The following is an 18,264-nucleotide window of genomic DNA, read 5'->3' as shown; positions in this document are numbered from 1 at the left end:
TAGTGCTCAATTTTCACTTGTTGACAGTTGGGACATTGAGCTACGAATTCTGCTATATCTTTCTTCATCCCATTCCACCAATATATAGACTTAATATCATGATACATTTTCGTCGCACCGGGGTGAACAGAATGACGGGAACAATGAGCTTCTCTCAATATCTGGTGGCGTAAACCTGCCACATCCGGAATGTATAATCTGCCTCGGCATCGAAGAACTCCGTCTTCTGAAATATCAAATGATGACTCCCCTTTTTGAGGGAGGGTATCTCTGTAATTCATTAGCATGGAATCTTCGTATTGCCGCTCTTTCACTTCTGCTACTAACGACGAGACTGCTGAATTCTGAATAGTAGTTCCCTTGCTACCTGAGTCCACTACTCGAACTCCGAGGCTAGCTAACTGTTGGAGATCACAAGCCATTTCTCTCTTCTTTGGTCGTACACCACATAAACTCCCCATCGATCTACGGCTAAGAGCATCAGCCACAACATTTGCCTTTCCGAGGTGATATAAGATCTCAACATCATAATCTTTTAGCAATTCCAACCATCGTCGTTGCCGCAAATTCAACTCTTTCTGCTTGAAGATATACTGAAGACTCTTGTGATCTGTATAAATATCCACATGGACACCATATAAATAAAGTCTCCATATCTTTAATGCATGAACTACTGCGGCCAATTCTAGATCATGGGTTGGATAATTCTTCTCATGTTTCCACAATTGCCTCGAAGCATACGCAATCACCTTACCATGTTGCATCAATACACAGCCTAGCCCAACACCTGAAGAATCGCAATATACAACATAACCTTCCAATCCCTTTGGAAGTGTCAGGACGGGGGCAGAAGTCAATTTATCTTTTAACTCTTGGAAACTACGTTCACAACCATCTGTCCATTGGAACTTTGCGGACTTCTGAGTCAACTTTGCGAGCGGTGCAGAAATAGAAGAAAAACCTTCAACAAATATCCTGTAATAACCTGCTAAGCCCAGAAAGCTATGAACCTCCGTAGGAGTTGTAGGCCTCGGCCAAGTCTTTACGGCTTCGATCTTTTGACTATCTACCCGAATGCCATCGGCTGCAACAATGTGTCCCAGAAATGTCACTGAGTTCAACCAAAACTCACATTTAGAAAATTTTGCAAACAACTCTCGAGTTTGAAGAACTCCAAGGACAGTACGCAAATGATCCGCATGTTCTGCCTCAGATTTAGAATACACCAAGACATCGTCGATAAATATAATCACGAACAGATCTAGGAAGGGCCTGAACACCTTGTTCATCAAATCCATAAATACTGCCGGTTCATTAGTTAGCCCAAATGACATTACCCGGAACTCAAAATGACCATATCTTGTTCTGAAAGCTGTCTTAGGAATATCTATCTTTGAAAACCATTTGGCGCCTTGTAACTGATCAAACAAGTCATCAATCCTCGGAAGAGGATATTTGTTCTTAATTGTCACCTTATTCAATTGCCTATAGTCAATGCACATTCTCAAGGAGCCATCTTTCTTTCGGACAAACAATATGGGTGCTCCGCACGGGGATGAACTAGGCCTAATAAAGCCTTTCTCAAGCAAGTCCTTCAATTGCTCCTTCAACTCTTTCAATTCTGCGGGTGCCATTCTATATGGAGGAATAGATATAGGCTTAGTGTCTAGCAACACATCAATAGCGAAATAAATCTCCCGCTCGGGAGGAAAGCCTGGAAGCTCTTCCGGGAATACATCCGAATATTCATTCACCACGGGAACTGACTAAAGAGTTGGCAATTCAGCTTCTACATCTTGAACCCGAACTAGATGATAGATACATCCTTTCGTGATCATTTTCCTTGCCTTTAGATAGGAAATAAACCTACCTTTTGGTGACGCAGTATTTCCTTTCCATTCTAGAACTGGTTCTCCCGGAAATAGGAAACAAACCATTTTCATTCTACAATCAACATTGGCATAGCAAGAAGCCAACCAATCCATTCCCACAATGACATCAAAGTCTATCATTTTAAGCTCATGCAAGTCAACCATAGTACGACGGTCTGTGGCCTCTTTTACATCTTGGCCTGAAGCATCTGGTGGAGGAGCCGGAGGTGCTGGAGCTGGGTTGAGGCTCCCTCACGCTCCTCTAATATAGGTACTAAACGGGAGGACTGGAATTGAGTTGCACTCTGGGACTCACTTTCCTCTACTACCGGTGGCGGTGCCTTTTCAGCCCGCTTTTCTGCCACCGTCTTGCCCTTTTGGGTTGCTGTAGCCTTTCTCTTTACAGGCATTTCTGAAATACACAACACACGGTTAAGGAACAAGAAGTTCTTATATCATAGCTCTATCGCACGATTCTTATGAAGAAAGAAGTTCAATCATTCCTAAAATGCCCGCAGCCTCTTGTTTATAAGTGTGGCGCGCAACACGCCCATAACCAAGACTCTACTAGACACAACTCGTAGGCACAACCTAAGACTGAACTGCTCTGATACCACTTTTTTCACGACCCGAATAGGGGACCGCGACGAGCGCCCGGTGCTAGCCCACCCGGGTACCCCTTGGTTTACACTTACACTTATATCTAGGTGAGCCAAATATTTAAACATACATTTCTATTCAAAAATCATACTAGTCCCACTGGACAACAAAACCTTTACATCATCATTGACATCTATGCTCATATCAATGTACGTACGCCGACAAGGCTACAAAATGATATTAAAAATATAGGCCGACAAGGCCAAACATATCTAACCATATACACATGTCTACGAGCCTCTAAGGAGAGTATAACATATCATATAGGAGGGATAGGACTCCGTTATGCCCATAATTAAGTACACAAAAGAATAAGTACCCAAAAGCTATAGCTCCGGATGAAATGGAGCTCCGCTATGTAGTCCCTGAGAATGTAGCTATGGATCAAGTCTGTCTCCCTGTGCACCTGCGGGCATGACGCAGCGTCCACAAATAAAAGGATGTCAGTACGAAGAATGTACTGAGTATGTAAAGCATGACCAACATAACATAGAAGCATAATAAGCAACATGAGAGGTAGCATAAGATGGGAGATAGTAATATCATCGTCATAAGCACTTACTTACCTTTCATAAGAACTTTCCATTTCTAATGCGTATTCGTGTACATACATCTATATCCATATCCATACTCATATCTGTACCCAATTACGTATCCTTATTCACATTCATATCATGTACATATTCTTATTCGTGATCGTATCATATTCACATTCATTCTTAAATCTATGTCATATACATCATCATATCATATACATAGCGTTTACATAGCATACCCGACCATGAAGGATCGGTGTTTCATACATACTTGGCCAGCCAAGGCTCAAGGTTACACATACCTGCCCTACCAAGGCTTCAGGGTTACATCTACCTGGCCCTACCAAGGCGTTAGGGTTATCCGTACCATCTGCAGAGGTGTCCGCGCGTTACATAATCATATACATATTCTACCTGGCCTTATAAGCTCGGGGTTCCATAATAGTCATATATAGATATATATACATAATAGCTCATAAGCATCTCTACTATTAACATCATTATCATCATTGTCATTGTTATAGTCATCGCTATTACAATTATAGTCGTCATCGATATTATTATCACTATTATCATCATTCATTACATCTATCTTTATAGGCTTACTCGTCATATGAGGAACTTAGTACAATCGTAGCGTATCAAGAATCGTGAGCTTACTAGCTCAGAAGATCGAATCGTTTGAAGGACATCATAGACTTATGGAAGATTTAGATGTTTGGCCAAAGAACCATGCCTTATGAAAGAAGGGTTATCCTTACATACCTTTCCGTTCAACTATTCTACACTTGCGCGTTCTCCTCCAACGCTAGCGTGTCTACCTTCATTAAAGTCATACTATCATTAGAAATCGATAGCTAGCATGTATGAATAAAACTAGAGAAAATCGGACAGCATCTCCTTTATTTATACGACATTCCTCCATAGCGTATATCAACTCCCAAACATCAATAATACATTCACAATACTATAACAATAGTCATTATTCATCCACATTACCCACATTTCTCAATTTACTTTCAATCACCCATATCTATGGTCATAACACACGACTACTTTCATTCACATACATTGCTTATCCTATGTTCTCAACATCATTTATAACAAATTTATCTCACAACACATCAAGAATCATGACTCAATTCAAGCTATTACCCAAAATGGCACTATTCCACATTCATGACCCATTTTTCTATACCTTTCTACAATCCAAGTATTTCAACTCTTAAATACTTTAAACAACATATAAATACCATAAATCTTACCTTGGATGTTTTTGGAACAATCCTTGGTAAATAATACTCCACTTGAGCAAAAACCCTAGTTCATCTCCCAATGAGATTTCTTGACTTGAATGATCTTTAATGGGTTTTCCTACACTTGATTCACTTGGTTTATGTTGTCGATCACTAATAATCCTTGAATTCTTGTGGAATAAATGTAGAGAGATGTTTTAGAGAGAAGGGGTGTGATATGGAAGTGAAATGAAATAAAACTTGAATCCTTATTTAATGAACCATTTCAGTCCCCGACCCGATATACGGACCAACATACGGTCCATATATTTTATACGGGCCGTATGTTTGGCCGTATGTTTGGTCCAGAAAGGTATGAAATTCTGGGCTGATTATACGGTCCAAACATACGGACTGTATAATTTATACGGCCAGTATGTTTGGCGGTATAATCCCCAATGCTTCCGAAGCTCGTTTCGTCGACTCGTTTGATGTCCAATCCTTATGGAACCTTCTTAGCACTTGTTCAACACCTCAATACCAATATAAGGGATGTTATCACTCTTTTCCAAGACATCATTAAATCCCCATTAACTCGTTACTCGTATTTCCTTTCCGATACCTATCGTATGCCTTGCCTTCTCTTGGCCAACTTTCTTCCCCCATCTCTAACAACTTTGAAATCTTAACTAGGGTCATCGAATGTCATTTATTACTCATTGAAATAACGTATACTTGTACTCTTCACTAGTGTATTCACTTGTGCATCAACGGATGATTGTTCAAGGTGTAACAATCTGCTCCATGCTGGGAGAAGAAAAGTCACTATTAAAATATCGTTACCTTACCAGCTTGAAGCCTGACATTATAAGTCAATAAAAGTCCTAAGATAATTTCAGAAAACAGTGTCGAATCTATATTAGTGGAGATAAACATAAGGAACAAGCCTATGGACAAGACTGTGATACTCAATGAATAAGTGATCATAATTTATCAATTCTAAAATATTCTGGGGAAAAAAGAGAGCAAGTTCTTTCTGATCAAAGAGGAGTTCAGAAATCAGGAAAAATATTTGGTGAACTTAAAAAGGTTAGATTATATTGAGCATTATGAAAGAAATTTATTTCTGAATAATTTTTCTATCCTCTAAAGATCTTTGATTTTTAAACGTTTGAAAATTATCTTTTTCCTCGAGGACGAGCAAAAATTAAAGTATGGGGGAGTTTGATGGATATAAATTATTCATGATATTTTGTATATGAAAATAAGTTTTTAAATAAAACATGAATAAATATATCCTATTCTTGCATATTTTCTAACAAATTCTACAGCAAGACGAGTACTGCAGAAGAATAGAGAAGAAACAAATTGTCAAAGAAGTAACAAAATAATTCAATAGGTGCAACCACGAATTCATATGTCATAACCGTGGAGTTTTACATGTGGGAATTACAAAAGATAACATTGGGAGAAGTTGCATAATCTCACACCCATCAAGTGTTGAAATCCATGGGTGTCACTGCCACTTTCATACTCACACCCGTCAACTATGGGCATCAAGAAAGAAGTTGCATAATCCCACACCCGTTAAGTGTTAAAATCCACGGGTATCACCGCCACTTTCATACCCACACCCCTCAACTATGGGCATCAAGAAATAAGTTCTAAAATTCACGGGTGCGACTACCAATGTTATACTCTCACCCGTCAAGTAAGGTCACGGATGTGAGCACTACTTCAAAGTTGCATTCGTAGGGGGGAGACACTACATTTTCCTATAAATAAAAGCATCACTTTGCTTACAAATCATCCAATAATTCAGAAGACAAAGTGTTAATCTTATTCTATTCTCTTTTCTTTCCTTTGAAGTAAAAATATTTATCCAAGTCTTTCAATATTTCTAGCTTCTTAAATTCATATTTTCTCTTTTCTAACTCCATAATGGAGTAATGTCTTTTTGTTGGGATAGTTGAAGAAACTTGGTGTAATGTTATATTATCTTATTTTAGTTATTCCTCGTCTTGATATTATTTAAGTGTCATACTTTGTGTTGGAATGATGTGTTCTACTAATCATTTTCGTTACTCAGTATATTTTGTGTTATGATTATAGTTATATTGATTTGTACTTCTAACAAGGAGGGAAATTAATATACTATAATAATCGCATAAAATATATATGTAATAATAACTTTTAGTCATCTATTATTCCAAATCTTTGAACTTGCGTCTTTTAATCCTAATTATCACGGAGGGGTTATTTCAAGTTAGTTCTTAGGTTTAAATCTTTATCTTATTTCTTTCCGTCCTAATTCTCGTGGAGGGACAGTCTCAAATAAGTTTATTGATTTGATGGATCTCTATCTTATTTCTTTCAATTATAATTCTCGCAGAGGGATTGTTTCAAATAAGCTTATTGATTTAAGGACTAATCGCAAGAGGTCTTTATTCCTCATAACACAAATCAAGTCTAGGAACTATTTCTACTATTTTGTGGAATTTACTAAAAAAAGGTTTTATTGTCATATATACACTAAGTGGATTCAATGACTCCCAACTCTTTCTTTAAAATAATCTTTTGAAAGTTGTTTCTTTTGTTAAAGTAATTTACAAATTTAAGTCACTGCTCTCCTTTCATCAATCTGATTCTCTCAAATAGCAGCAAAAATACTACAAGTTTGCAGCATAGATTTTCTAATCTCTGTGGGACGATATCCTAAACTATATTAGAATTTGACAGAGCACGAGCGAAATTTCCTATGCACTTTGGCCTCGACAATAAAAATCATATGAGATGTCTTATGGAGTATGCTGATGTTAGTGATGATGTTGTTGATGTTGGTATTGTGGTTGTTGTTTTTAGTTGTTGGTATTGTGATTTCGGGCTAGGGATATAAACAGGGGAGGTGCTGCCAAAATTTCAGCAGATTCTAGAAAGAGTTAATTTAAAGGCTTAAGATAAGCACGTGGTAACGAGCCTAACAATAGTATAATTCCCTTGATTGTAGATTTGTGCATTCGAGAAGTAGAGGTTGGGTGATTAGATAAGCTTCAAGGTATGTACAACTATCTCTTCTTCCTTCTTTGGCATGAATTACATAAAATGAACAAACGACGAACTCATATAATTCCAATGAACTCTAGTTCTCAATAGTATTTGACATGACAGTTTTCTTTGGTCCCCCAAGTGTTGGTTCATCCTGTTTATTCTCTCGAATCCCAAATGATGATTCATTTTGTACATAATTGCCCCTAATCGTCGTATACATTTTCACTGCATACTTCACCGAGTCCCTTACAAAAGGGCCGGGTACGGTATATATTTATATTTCACCGTGTCCCTCACTAAAGGGCCGGGTACGATATATATTTATATTTCACCGAGTCCCTCGCTAAACGGCCGGGTACGATATATATTTATATTTCACCGAGTCCCTCACTAAAGGGTCGGGTACGGTATATATTTATATTTCACCGAGTCCCTTACTAAAGGGCCGGGTACTATATATATTTATATTTCACCGAGTCCCTTACTAAAGGGCCAGGTACGATATATATTTATATTTTACCGAGTGCCATAATGGGCCGGGTACAGTATATATGTATATGACTTCATTCACCGATTCCCATAATGGGCTGGGTACGGTATATAGTATGTGTATATATATATATATGGAAGACTCACAACATAAGGTATAAATGCATTGGTATTCCTTGATTATCATACTTATCTCCTATCATCTTTTCACTCAGTCATGATCTTCATTACTGTACTTCATGCTTTACATATTCAGTACATTTTCCGTACTGACCCCCTTTCTTCGAGGGCTGCGTTTCATGCCCGCAGGTGCAGACATTCAGTTTGGTGATCCTCCAGCCTAGGACTTCTGCTCAGCTGCCTGGAGAGCACCATTGTCCCGGAGCTTGAGTCATTTTGGTATAGATTCTTTGATATAGACTTATGCATATTCAGGGTTACGGCAGGGGCCCTGTACCACCATATTTCACTGTTATACTCTTAGAGGTCTGTGGACGTGTAGGTTGTATATATGTTTTTGTTAGCTATATCGACGTAGTTCATTTTGGATATTCCCGTTTATAGTGGCAGCCTTGTCGGCTGGCATATTTTATTATGTTTTGGTTAGCTGTAACTCCTCAAGAGACAGGTTCATTCTGATATATGACATTATGAGTCTACAACATGCTTTTACAAATTCCTATATTGTCCTTTGTTTCAGTCTGATTATATCTAGCAGGCTCGTATACGAGTGTCCTGGTCAGGCACTAGTCATGGCCCATCGGTTTGGGTCGTGACATTACTCATCTATTATTTTCCGCTTGATTAGTTATATATTTGTGATTTTGTTTATTGTTAGGTTAAGGGTTCGCTTATCAAGGTGGAAAGGTAAGTGCCCGCACAGCTTAGGCAAAATAGGTCGTGACAAATGGGTTCTTCATTCTAGACTATTAAATCTTGATTTATTGATTGGGTTAGCTTCATTAAGTGTGGAATTGATACTAGAAACTATTATTGCATGATTCCTTCCTAACTAGTAGCTAATTTATGGAATTGGAAGTTAGGGTTCATACCCAAAGTTGGGTGTTTTGCCTAGAATCCGAATTTAAGTGATTTGTTAGTTCTCCTAGCTTATAATTGATGGGAATTGATCACCTAGAGATTCCTAATTTCATCTCTTTATTTCATAAACCCCAATCCGTAGGTTGGGATTTGAGTCTTGAATAGTAGTAGGGTTGAAAGATGTTTCTTCTTGATTCTAATTTCATATTTCGGATATGATTAGACTTCCATTATCTCGAGGCTCAAAGGAAGGGAAAGACTAAGGTTTGACTATTGGAGACTTTGCTGCTCGGCTCTCCAGGTAGATTATAGTTTAACTTATGGTGAGACTTCGAGTGCCGAAGCGTATGTTTAAATGATATTGTCGGAGAATGCATGTAAACCTTCGGGTATGAAGTTGAGTTGGATATTGTCTTAGGTTGGGCCTTGTTGTGTGATTGAGGGGCTAGCCACCCCGTTGCGTTGTTGACTTTTCTTGTTCCATTGACTTATTGGCTCGTTGCCACATTGAGACATTGGATATTGGTGATTAGTTATACACCATGGCTATGATGTTGTGGTACTTTACATGATTGATATTGAGATGAGAATTGTAATTCCATTGTGGCTTATTATGTTGCCTTAATATTGATATTACTTGTGGGCCATTTGTGGTACTATTTGGGATTGAATTGGTTGTTGATATTACATTGCACCATATTCATACTCATTTCCATGAAACATTGATATTGCATGGTTATGGTACTGATGATGATAAGTGAGAGAGTGTAGCCTCTGAGGTCTTTTGTCGGAGAGCTTAAAAGAGAGATAAGAGTCTGTGATCCGAGGTCATTTATCGGAGCGGAATGAGTGTACGTTGCCCGAGGTCTCTTCCCAGAAATGAATGAGTGCTCGATGCCCGAGGTCTCTTGACTAGATCATGAGAGTGCTTGTCGCCGAGGTTGTTACCGGGACGAGTGGTACTGTCACGACCCAACCGGAGGGCGATGACGGGCACCTGGAGCTAACTTACCTAGCACCTCTTAACACATCCTCATAATCACATCTAGGTGAGCCACATGGCTAACTCATAATTATCATGCACCAAATAACACGAATTCCATCGGACGTAGGCGCCTTTATATAAACATCACTAACTATGCCCATATATATATATACAAGCCGACAAGGCCATCAAAATGATATACAACATATGAACCGACAAAACTGAGGGATATCTAGCTATACACATCTGTCTACGAGCCTCTATGAAGAGTATGTAGTATCATAAAGACAGGACAGGACCCCGTCAAGCCCATATACGTACACAAAAAGACTAATACCAACTAATGCAGCTCCGGATCAAATGGAGCACTTCTATACAATCACTTATGAAGTAGCCTAAGGGTCTAGTCTGTCTCCCTGTCTACCTGCGGGCATGAACGCAACGTCCACAAATAAAAGGACGTCCGTACGGATAATGTACTGAGTATGTAAGTGTTATATCCGGCATTTTTGCATATTCAGAAAAATTCGAGATAACTTGGCTTGTAATGAATGAGGCTATATTTGGACCTTACTTAGTATGAATGTGCCGGCTATGCTAACATTGGTGTGGAAATACGAGAGGAGGCCAAGGGCAAAAATTGGAATTTTAGGAATTAGTTTCGGGAATTACAAAACAAGAATTTTAACCAATTGGGCTAAAAAATATGAAAAGAAAAATGAGGCCCAATTGATAAGGGGGTGGCCGGCCATTGTGAGGCCCAAGCCCATGGAATTTTATTAATTTCCATGTGCTAAATTATAATAAAGGACCATATATGAGTCATCTTCAACTAGAAGCTTCAAGAAATCAAAAGAAATTGAGAGAAGAAGAGAAAACAAAAGGCTCACGGCCAAGTAGAGAAAAAGAAAGGAAAAAAAGGAAAAACAAATCTTGGAGCTCAATCCTTTGGTTCAAAAATCTATCTCTTTTGGAATTACTACTAAGTGCAAGATTCTCTACAAAGTGATATAATTATTTTGGCAAAAAGGTGACTTTGGTGGCAAGTGAAGAACTTGAAGAAAAGGTAAGAAGCAATTCATTTTCTTATGTTATGAAGTTTGGTTTATGTTGTAGTATGTAGAGATGAGTCGAATTTATGAAAATATGGAAGTTTGAAAAGTGGGTGTGTTTATATGAAGGTGGCCGTGTGTGTGTGTTAATGTATAGGTATGATGAGTTGAATTTTTGTGTTGTATTCTAGTTGTGGTTATGGTAGAATTTATATTGGAAATGAAAGTTGAATGAATTTGGTGGAAGTTGGAAATGTAGGAATATGGCCGTGAGGTGTAGGGGATTGAAATGGAAATGGATTTGTTGTATTTAGTATGTTAATTGTGTTGTTGTAATCTTGTGATGAAAATGAGAAAAATTGTTGTTAAGTGGTTGTCGGAAAGTATGTGATTTTGTTATAGTTTATGTAATTATGAGAATGAAGTTGTAAGATGCAAATTGTTGTGGTTGTAAATGAAATTGGAAGATAAGAATATGTTATGGATGTTTATGTTAAAGATTGGAAGTTTAGGTGGATTATGGTTTTGGGTGGAAAGTTGTATATTTTGTATATCTTGTGAATATTTTGTGGAAATGTTATGAAATGTTTCCGAATTGTGTTGCAATGATCTTGATTAGTAATGAATACGAGAATGTCGATATTGATTTGACAATACGAAGTTGGAATGAAGGTTATGACATTATATTGGAAAGATGACTAGTTATGTTATATTGTGTTTTATATGGTAATTGTTGATGTTGTTGGATTGTTAGGTTGTTGTTGTTGATATATTAGGCCGAGCTAAGTCTCGGGGATGCAATATGTGTAGGGGAGATGCTGCCCAAATTTTTGTAGAAAAGTATAAGCTAAGATTCAAGTTCTAAAGGCTTGAAATTTCTAATTGGTAAACATGACCATTTGTAGATTTTGGGCGAAACGGGAATCGAATTTGAGCGAGGGTAAGGCGCAGCTAAGGTATGTAAAGTCTTTCCCTCCATTCTTTGGCATGTTCTAAGCATGACAGGCTCGAACGTGAGCCTTAGATACGACTCTGTTCTTCGAAATCCGAGATTGAAATTGGCCCCATTTCATTCAGTAAGGTTGAACTAGTTTCTTGTAATTTGTTGTTAAAGTAACCTATATGTACGCAACTTTTACAAACGAAGTCGGAATGCCCTAAAACTCTCATGGGTGACTCCATAAGACCTATGATTCATAATTTACGTACGCCACCTCGGTTCGGCCCAAGGTGAGCCCACAAAATTCTGATACCTTCTGTACGGCTCTATTTAACTCATTTCTGTCAGAAACTTTGAGGTAACTTTTGGTTATTAGTCTGTCTGCGATATGACAAGTGTTATGATTATAGTTATGAGTCTTATGATATATCTTACGTCTGGAGCAGTTCTGGGCATTTTCTTGCGATGTAATTTGTCGTGCCATCCCGGATGACATATATGCGTATTTTATGAATATTGTCCGATTACTCTGATTTGACCCACCGTCTGATCTACTTCCGTTTCATTGAGTCTGAATAATGATCTGTATGTGTATGGTCTCTCATCAATCTGTTCGTGGATGTCTCAATGCTTCCTTCACTGCGCCCGGGCCAGGTTCTGTTATTCGTGCATATTCCACAGTATTGTCTGATTCGGATTATGACTCAGTCTGTCACGCTTTGTACTTCTGACTCAGATTACAACTTTGTCAGCCATACTCTGTACCTCTGATTCAGATTACGACTCTGTCTGTTATACCCTGTACTCACTATATACATATTTGCACTCGTATTTCTGATTTGGATTCGAGTTCGATTATGTCCGCACTGTTTTGTACCTCTGGTTCGGATTATGATTATATTTGTTACATTTCAGCTTTACATACTCGGTACATTTTTCGTACTGACCCCCTGTTCTTCGGGGGCTGCGCTACATGCCCGCAGGTACAGACGCACCGCGCGATACGCCGCCAGTTTATGACTTCTATTCTGCTGTTTGGAGTGCTCCTTTGACCGGAGTGTGTATTTTTGGTATATATATCTTTTGTTATTTACTCACTCTGTATATATGGTAACTTGGGGTACGGCGGGGCCCTGTCCCGCCATCTGATTCTGTTATGTCTATTAGAGGCCAGTAGACATGTATGTGGGTTATGGGTTGTCACTGTTCAGGTAGGTATGTACGAGTTTGCGATTTTTTCTGTTATGATAGCCTCAACGGCTTATGTGTAAGTCTAAGTATGTTTATGTGTTCGTATATTTCCGTGCGTTGTAATTATATCAGTTTGAATCCGTGTATGTCTAATATGGATTATCTGTTTGGTACGGCAACTTTGTTAGGTAAGTACGTATGGGTATCCAGTTAGGATACCAGTCGCGGCCCACGGGGTTGGGTCGTGACAGTAAGACATGAATAGTAACATGATGAAAACATGAAGATAACATAAGAAAAAGAGTATAATTTATACCTCATAATATCTCTTAAGACGATTGCCATGCATACTTAACTTCTCTCTAAAGAAAACATTTCATATATATACGTATAATGATACCATACTCGACCATATAGGTTCATTTTCATCCATACCCGGCCATAACAAGGCTCGGTGTTGCCCATACCCAACTGCAGTGATGTGTGTGCAACAGAAATCATACCCGGCCATATATATATATACAGAAATCATACCCGGCCATATAGGTAAAAGAATTGTCAGCATCATCGTCACTATATCTTTCATTAGAGGATCAATGACGATGAACAAGATCAACGAGATCATGAGAACTTTGAGAATCTTGAGCTTCTAGTGTTTGTAGGAATTAGAACATTATGCATATCATAGATGGATTCACGATGAGGAAATCGTGTCTTTAGAAAGAAGGGTTAGCCTTACATACCTTTACGTTTCCTTAACTACTTAACAATTCTCCTTCCAAGCTCACAATCCACATTCAAGAGGATTCACACTAACGTCAAGTCTTAGAAATACTCATAAGTCAAAACTAGAATAATTAGTAAGCTAGCGGAAATTGGGCAGCACTTCCCCTATTCCATCTACTTCCACCATATTCCAAATCAACTACCAAACAACAATGAAAACTTCAACAATATCATGCTTAAGAGATTTTATTCAAATTATATCCAATATAACTCCAAAACTCATTCTCATAGTCAATTTATAACAACAACTTTATTACAACCCTTATACACGTGTGTACAACACTCCCTCATAATTATTATTACCCTTCATAACAAGGTTATACTCAAAATATTCTAACAATGATAACTCAAGTTAATTTACTACTCAAAATATCATCAAATCCACATTTGAACTTCTTCTGTCACTTTCTTTCCTCAATAAAGTTGTTCAACAACCAAGCATTCTCAATAACATGAAATAGATATGAAAACTAACATTTTATCACATAAGGATAAGCTTTGGATCAATTTTTTTCACTTGAGAGAAACCTCCAGTTCAAAACCAAAGGAATTCTTTGACTATACAAACCCTAGTGAGTCTCCCAACAGTTGGATCTCTTGATTTTCACCTTTCAATCCTTGATTTTATTTGGGATTGGTTGGATATGTTTAGGAGAAGTTTCTAGAACTTTAATGGACTTGGGAAATGTTGGAAATGAGGAAAAACGAGTAAGGGTCTGGCATATAACTTAAAATAATATCTGGTACCGACCCGGATTTACGGTCCACTTTTACGGACCGTAAAAATTATAGGTCCGTATAATTGGACCGTAAAATCCAGCCAGTAACTCACCCCCTTTGGAATCAAATTACGGTGGAAGTCAGCCAGATATACGGTCCGTGAAAATTATATGGTCCGTATATCTGACCATAAAACCCATTTTTTTCCGAAACATATTCTCGTAGATTTGTTCACCCCTTAATCCTTCCAATACTTACTAAACATGAACTTAACCCTTTTTAACTATAAGATAAACTAGTCTAATCTCATTTAACCTTGGTATCTCCCATACCCATGGCTAGAGCCACTAACACATGACGAATTTCAATGCACAAAATCACGGGGTGTAACATCCTTCCCCCCTTAGAAACATTCGTCCTCGAATTTTAAACCTTTAAGGATTCTACAGAAATTTTGCCAGAGTTTCCCCTGTAACTATATCACTGCCATCCTGTCACAGCAACTCAGAATACACAATGCCTCATAGGGCTATAATAACAACAACAATAATGGCCACACACGACCAAGAAATCATCAAAAGAAAGCATTACGTACCTGAAGGTAAGGGTGGTTCTATCCAAACCTCCTCTGGAAGTGGAAACAAATGTGGATACATGAACTTCATATCTTCCTCAGCTTCCCAGGTCGTTTCTTCTTTATTATTGCTTCTCCATAGAACTTTAACTGAAGCTATATCTTTAGTTCCGAGTCTCCGAACTTACCTATCTAGAATTGTAATGGGAACCTCTTCATAAGCTGATTGCTCGGTAATGTCACGACCCGTCTAGGGGCCGTGACGAGTACCCGATACTTGTACCGAGCACCCCTTGTCTATCGTTTTACCTTTACCTCTTAGCAAGCCATGTAAACAGAGCCATTTTTTTTTAACATTAACATTAGCGGCGTCATTCTGAACATAGACTAATAAACTTCGTTACCACTTATACATCAACATTAGCATGCCAAAACACCATATACCTAACTATACTTAACTGACTGTACATATCTGTCTACGAGCCTCTAGACATTGTACGTTTATACATAGAAAGGGCTGAGTACTGTCGTGCCCGAATATATATACACAAAATAGTACCAAGAAAGTGAGGCTCCGGAATAACTGGAGCACTGTCAACACTGCTGGTAGAGCTTCTAAGGATCAAATCCGCCTGTCTGCTGACCTGCGCGGCATGAAACGCAGCGTCCACAAAAAGGGACGTCAGTACGAATAGTGTACCGAGTATGTAAGGCATGAATAGTAGCATACGGAAAGTATAAAATGGAAATAACGACATAAGAGAATAATAGCACATGTCCTGAGGTAGAAACATAACCTGTATACATATATATACCCTTGGCAGGTGCTATGCGTACTTAGCTTTCCTTTAAGAATCTTTCCTTGTTCATATACATATACATATAAAATAGGACATCTCATATTGCCGAGGCGTCGGCAGCCGATCCATTTAACCATAAATATACAAATCCCGCGTCCGGGCATCCCGCGTCCGGGACGATATCATATCATGTAATGCCAACTGATCAGGTGGATATGCGTTCATAACGCTCTGCCCTTACCTCCATTTTCCCCGTATACACATGCATATATCATGTACATATATCAGCATCTATAGCGCTCTAGCTCTTTTATCATATACATATACGTGTGTCGTGTAGGTACATCAGCATCTATAGCGCTCTAGCTCTTTCGTCATGTGTATGTTTTAAAAATATATACACATATCTTACATACATTTACATGTCTTATATGCATTTACGTATCCTATATACATATGTCTCATAGGCACGCACGAAAGCCCAAAGAAGAATCATGTAGTCATCGGAGTGACGTAAGGTCGGTGACCTCCAATTATATTATAGAATACTCGTGATCGCTTTGTCTCACCTTGAAGGAACGAGTATTTTAAGGTGAGACTACCAACGGGGAATAATATTAAAGTAAACGTAGAATGAAATCGGGGCATCATAGATGACAGTTCATAGACTTTGAAATCTTTTAGAAAATAAAGTCATAGCTAGAAAATATAAATAAGATTCAAAAATTAGTTTATCATTTTCATGTTTACATAAGATACTTAGCTTAGTCATCTTAGTCATAGAGTCGTTCCGGTAGTACGTATCATAGGCATATTGTCTTATCTAACATCATTGTTATCATTATCGTCATGGAAGTGCCCTCGTTAGAGGATTCATAGTATTTATCATTTGGTAACGAAATCGGGATCAAAGGTTCCCTTTGGATTCACTTCAAGTAAGTCAAGCAAGACTGTAAGGAAAAATCCGAGAGTAGCGGGCCCACCTCGGGCCGGATGGGGTGACGTATATGATTTACATATATTACGTGTCATGTCATTACTTGTGAGGGTCCTAGGGTAATCGGGTCCCACTTATGCAAGTTCTAGGGGTTTAAGAGGTCTTTCCATCATTTGCACACTTTCTAGTTCAATTCTATTGAACAAAAAGTGGAAAACTTTGGATGCGGATTCCGGGGAAGAGAGTTGTCCCCGAGGCGCGTACCCAACTTATTCCGTCTAAGACATGCCATAGAAAGAAGGGTGAAACCTTACATACCTCTTTCCGCTTCTTTTGCTATTCCGAATTCACGTTGCAATCTCGTCAAAATCTGCAAATTGGTCATGTTTACCAAAACTCTTATTAGGATACTTAGAGTTGAATTCTTAAGGAAACATTTGGCTACCAAAATTTCGGCAGCACTTCCCCTATAAATACTCCATCCCACCAAGTTCAACTTGGCTAATTTCAATCAACAACAATCCCGGGAATTCAAACCCGACCAAAATATCAACCACAATTCCAACAACAACAATACTAACAACTTCCATATTCAATCAACTTACTACTTCTTCCAAAAACTTTCTAACTTTAATGAAAACAATCAGAACCTCATGATCTATATTCCAACAACATCATACTAACCACATTACCTTCCATGCATGCAAGAACATTACATTCAATTCACATAACTTGTAAAACAAACCTCCACCTACTTTAACTTCACAAGATTATTATGCATTCATTAGCAATCTTGCATTCACAATTCAACTACAACCAAAACATTAAATAGAATTGACTCCTTTTCTTCCATATTACTCTACAACTACACGGCCAACATCAAGCATACACACTACAACCTCTCCAAATTTATTCAACTTCCATTTTCCACATATCATTCACAACAATAACAACCAAACACTAGATAAATTAATTAAAACACAATTTCTACACACATATACATGTTCCATACCTCACGGCCACACCCCTATTTTTATCTCTTTCATGAATTTCATCCATTTTAACATACTACAACACATATAAACCATTCATAACACCTAAAGAAAGATCAAAACTCACCTTTCTTCTTCAACTTCTCACTTGACTACAACTTGGAAACTTGTATGATTTTGAATCTTTCTTGCTCCAACAACAACTCCACCTTGTTAAGCACCCTTGAAGTCAGATCACCCGAAAACGTTTTCTTAAAAATATTCGTTTGGAGGACTTCCACTTTGATTTGGCCCAAGGGTCCTTCTTGAGTCGTGTTTAACTTCTCATATGTGATTCATATGAATTTTTTTAGATGTCCCAAAAAAAAATCTCGATGTGTGGGTCCCACCTCAGCAAATAATCTGAC

Source organism: Lycium barbarum, chromosome 10 (genome assembly GCF_019175385.1).
Source record: "Lycium barbarum isolate Lr01 chromosome 10, ASM1917538v2, whole genome shotgun sequence".
Taxonomy (NCBI): domain Eukaryota; kingdom Viridiplantae; phylum Streptophyta; class Magnoliopsida; order Solanales; family Solanaceae; genus Lycium; species Lycium barbarum.
Note: the sequence above shows the minus strand (reverse complement) of the source record.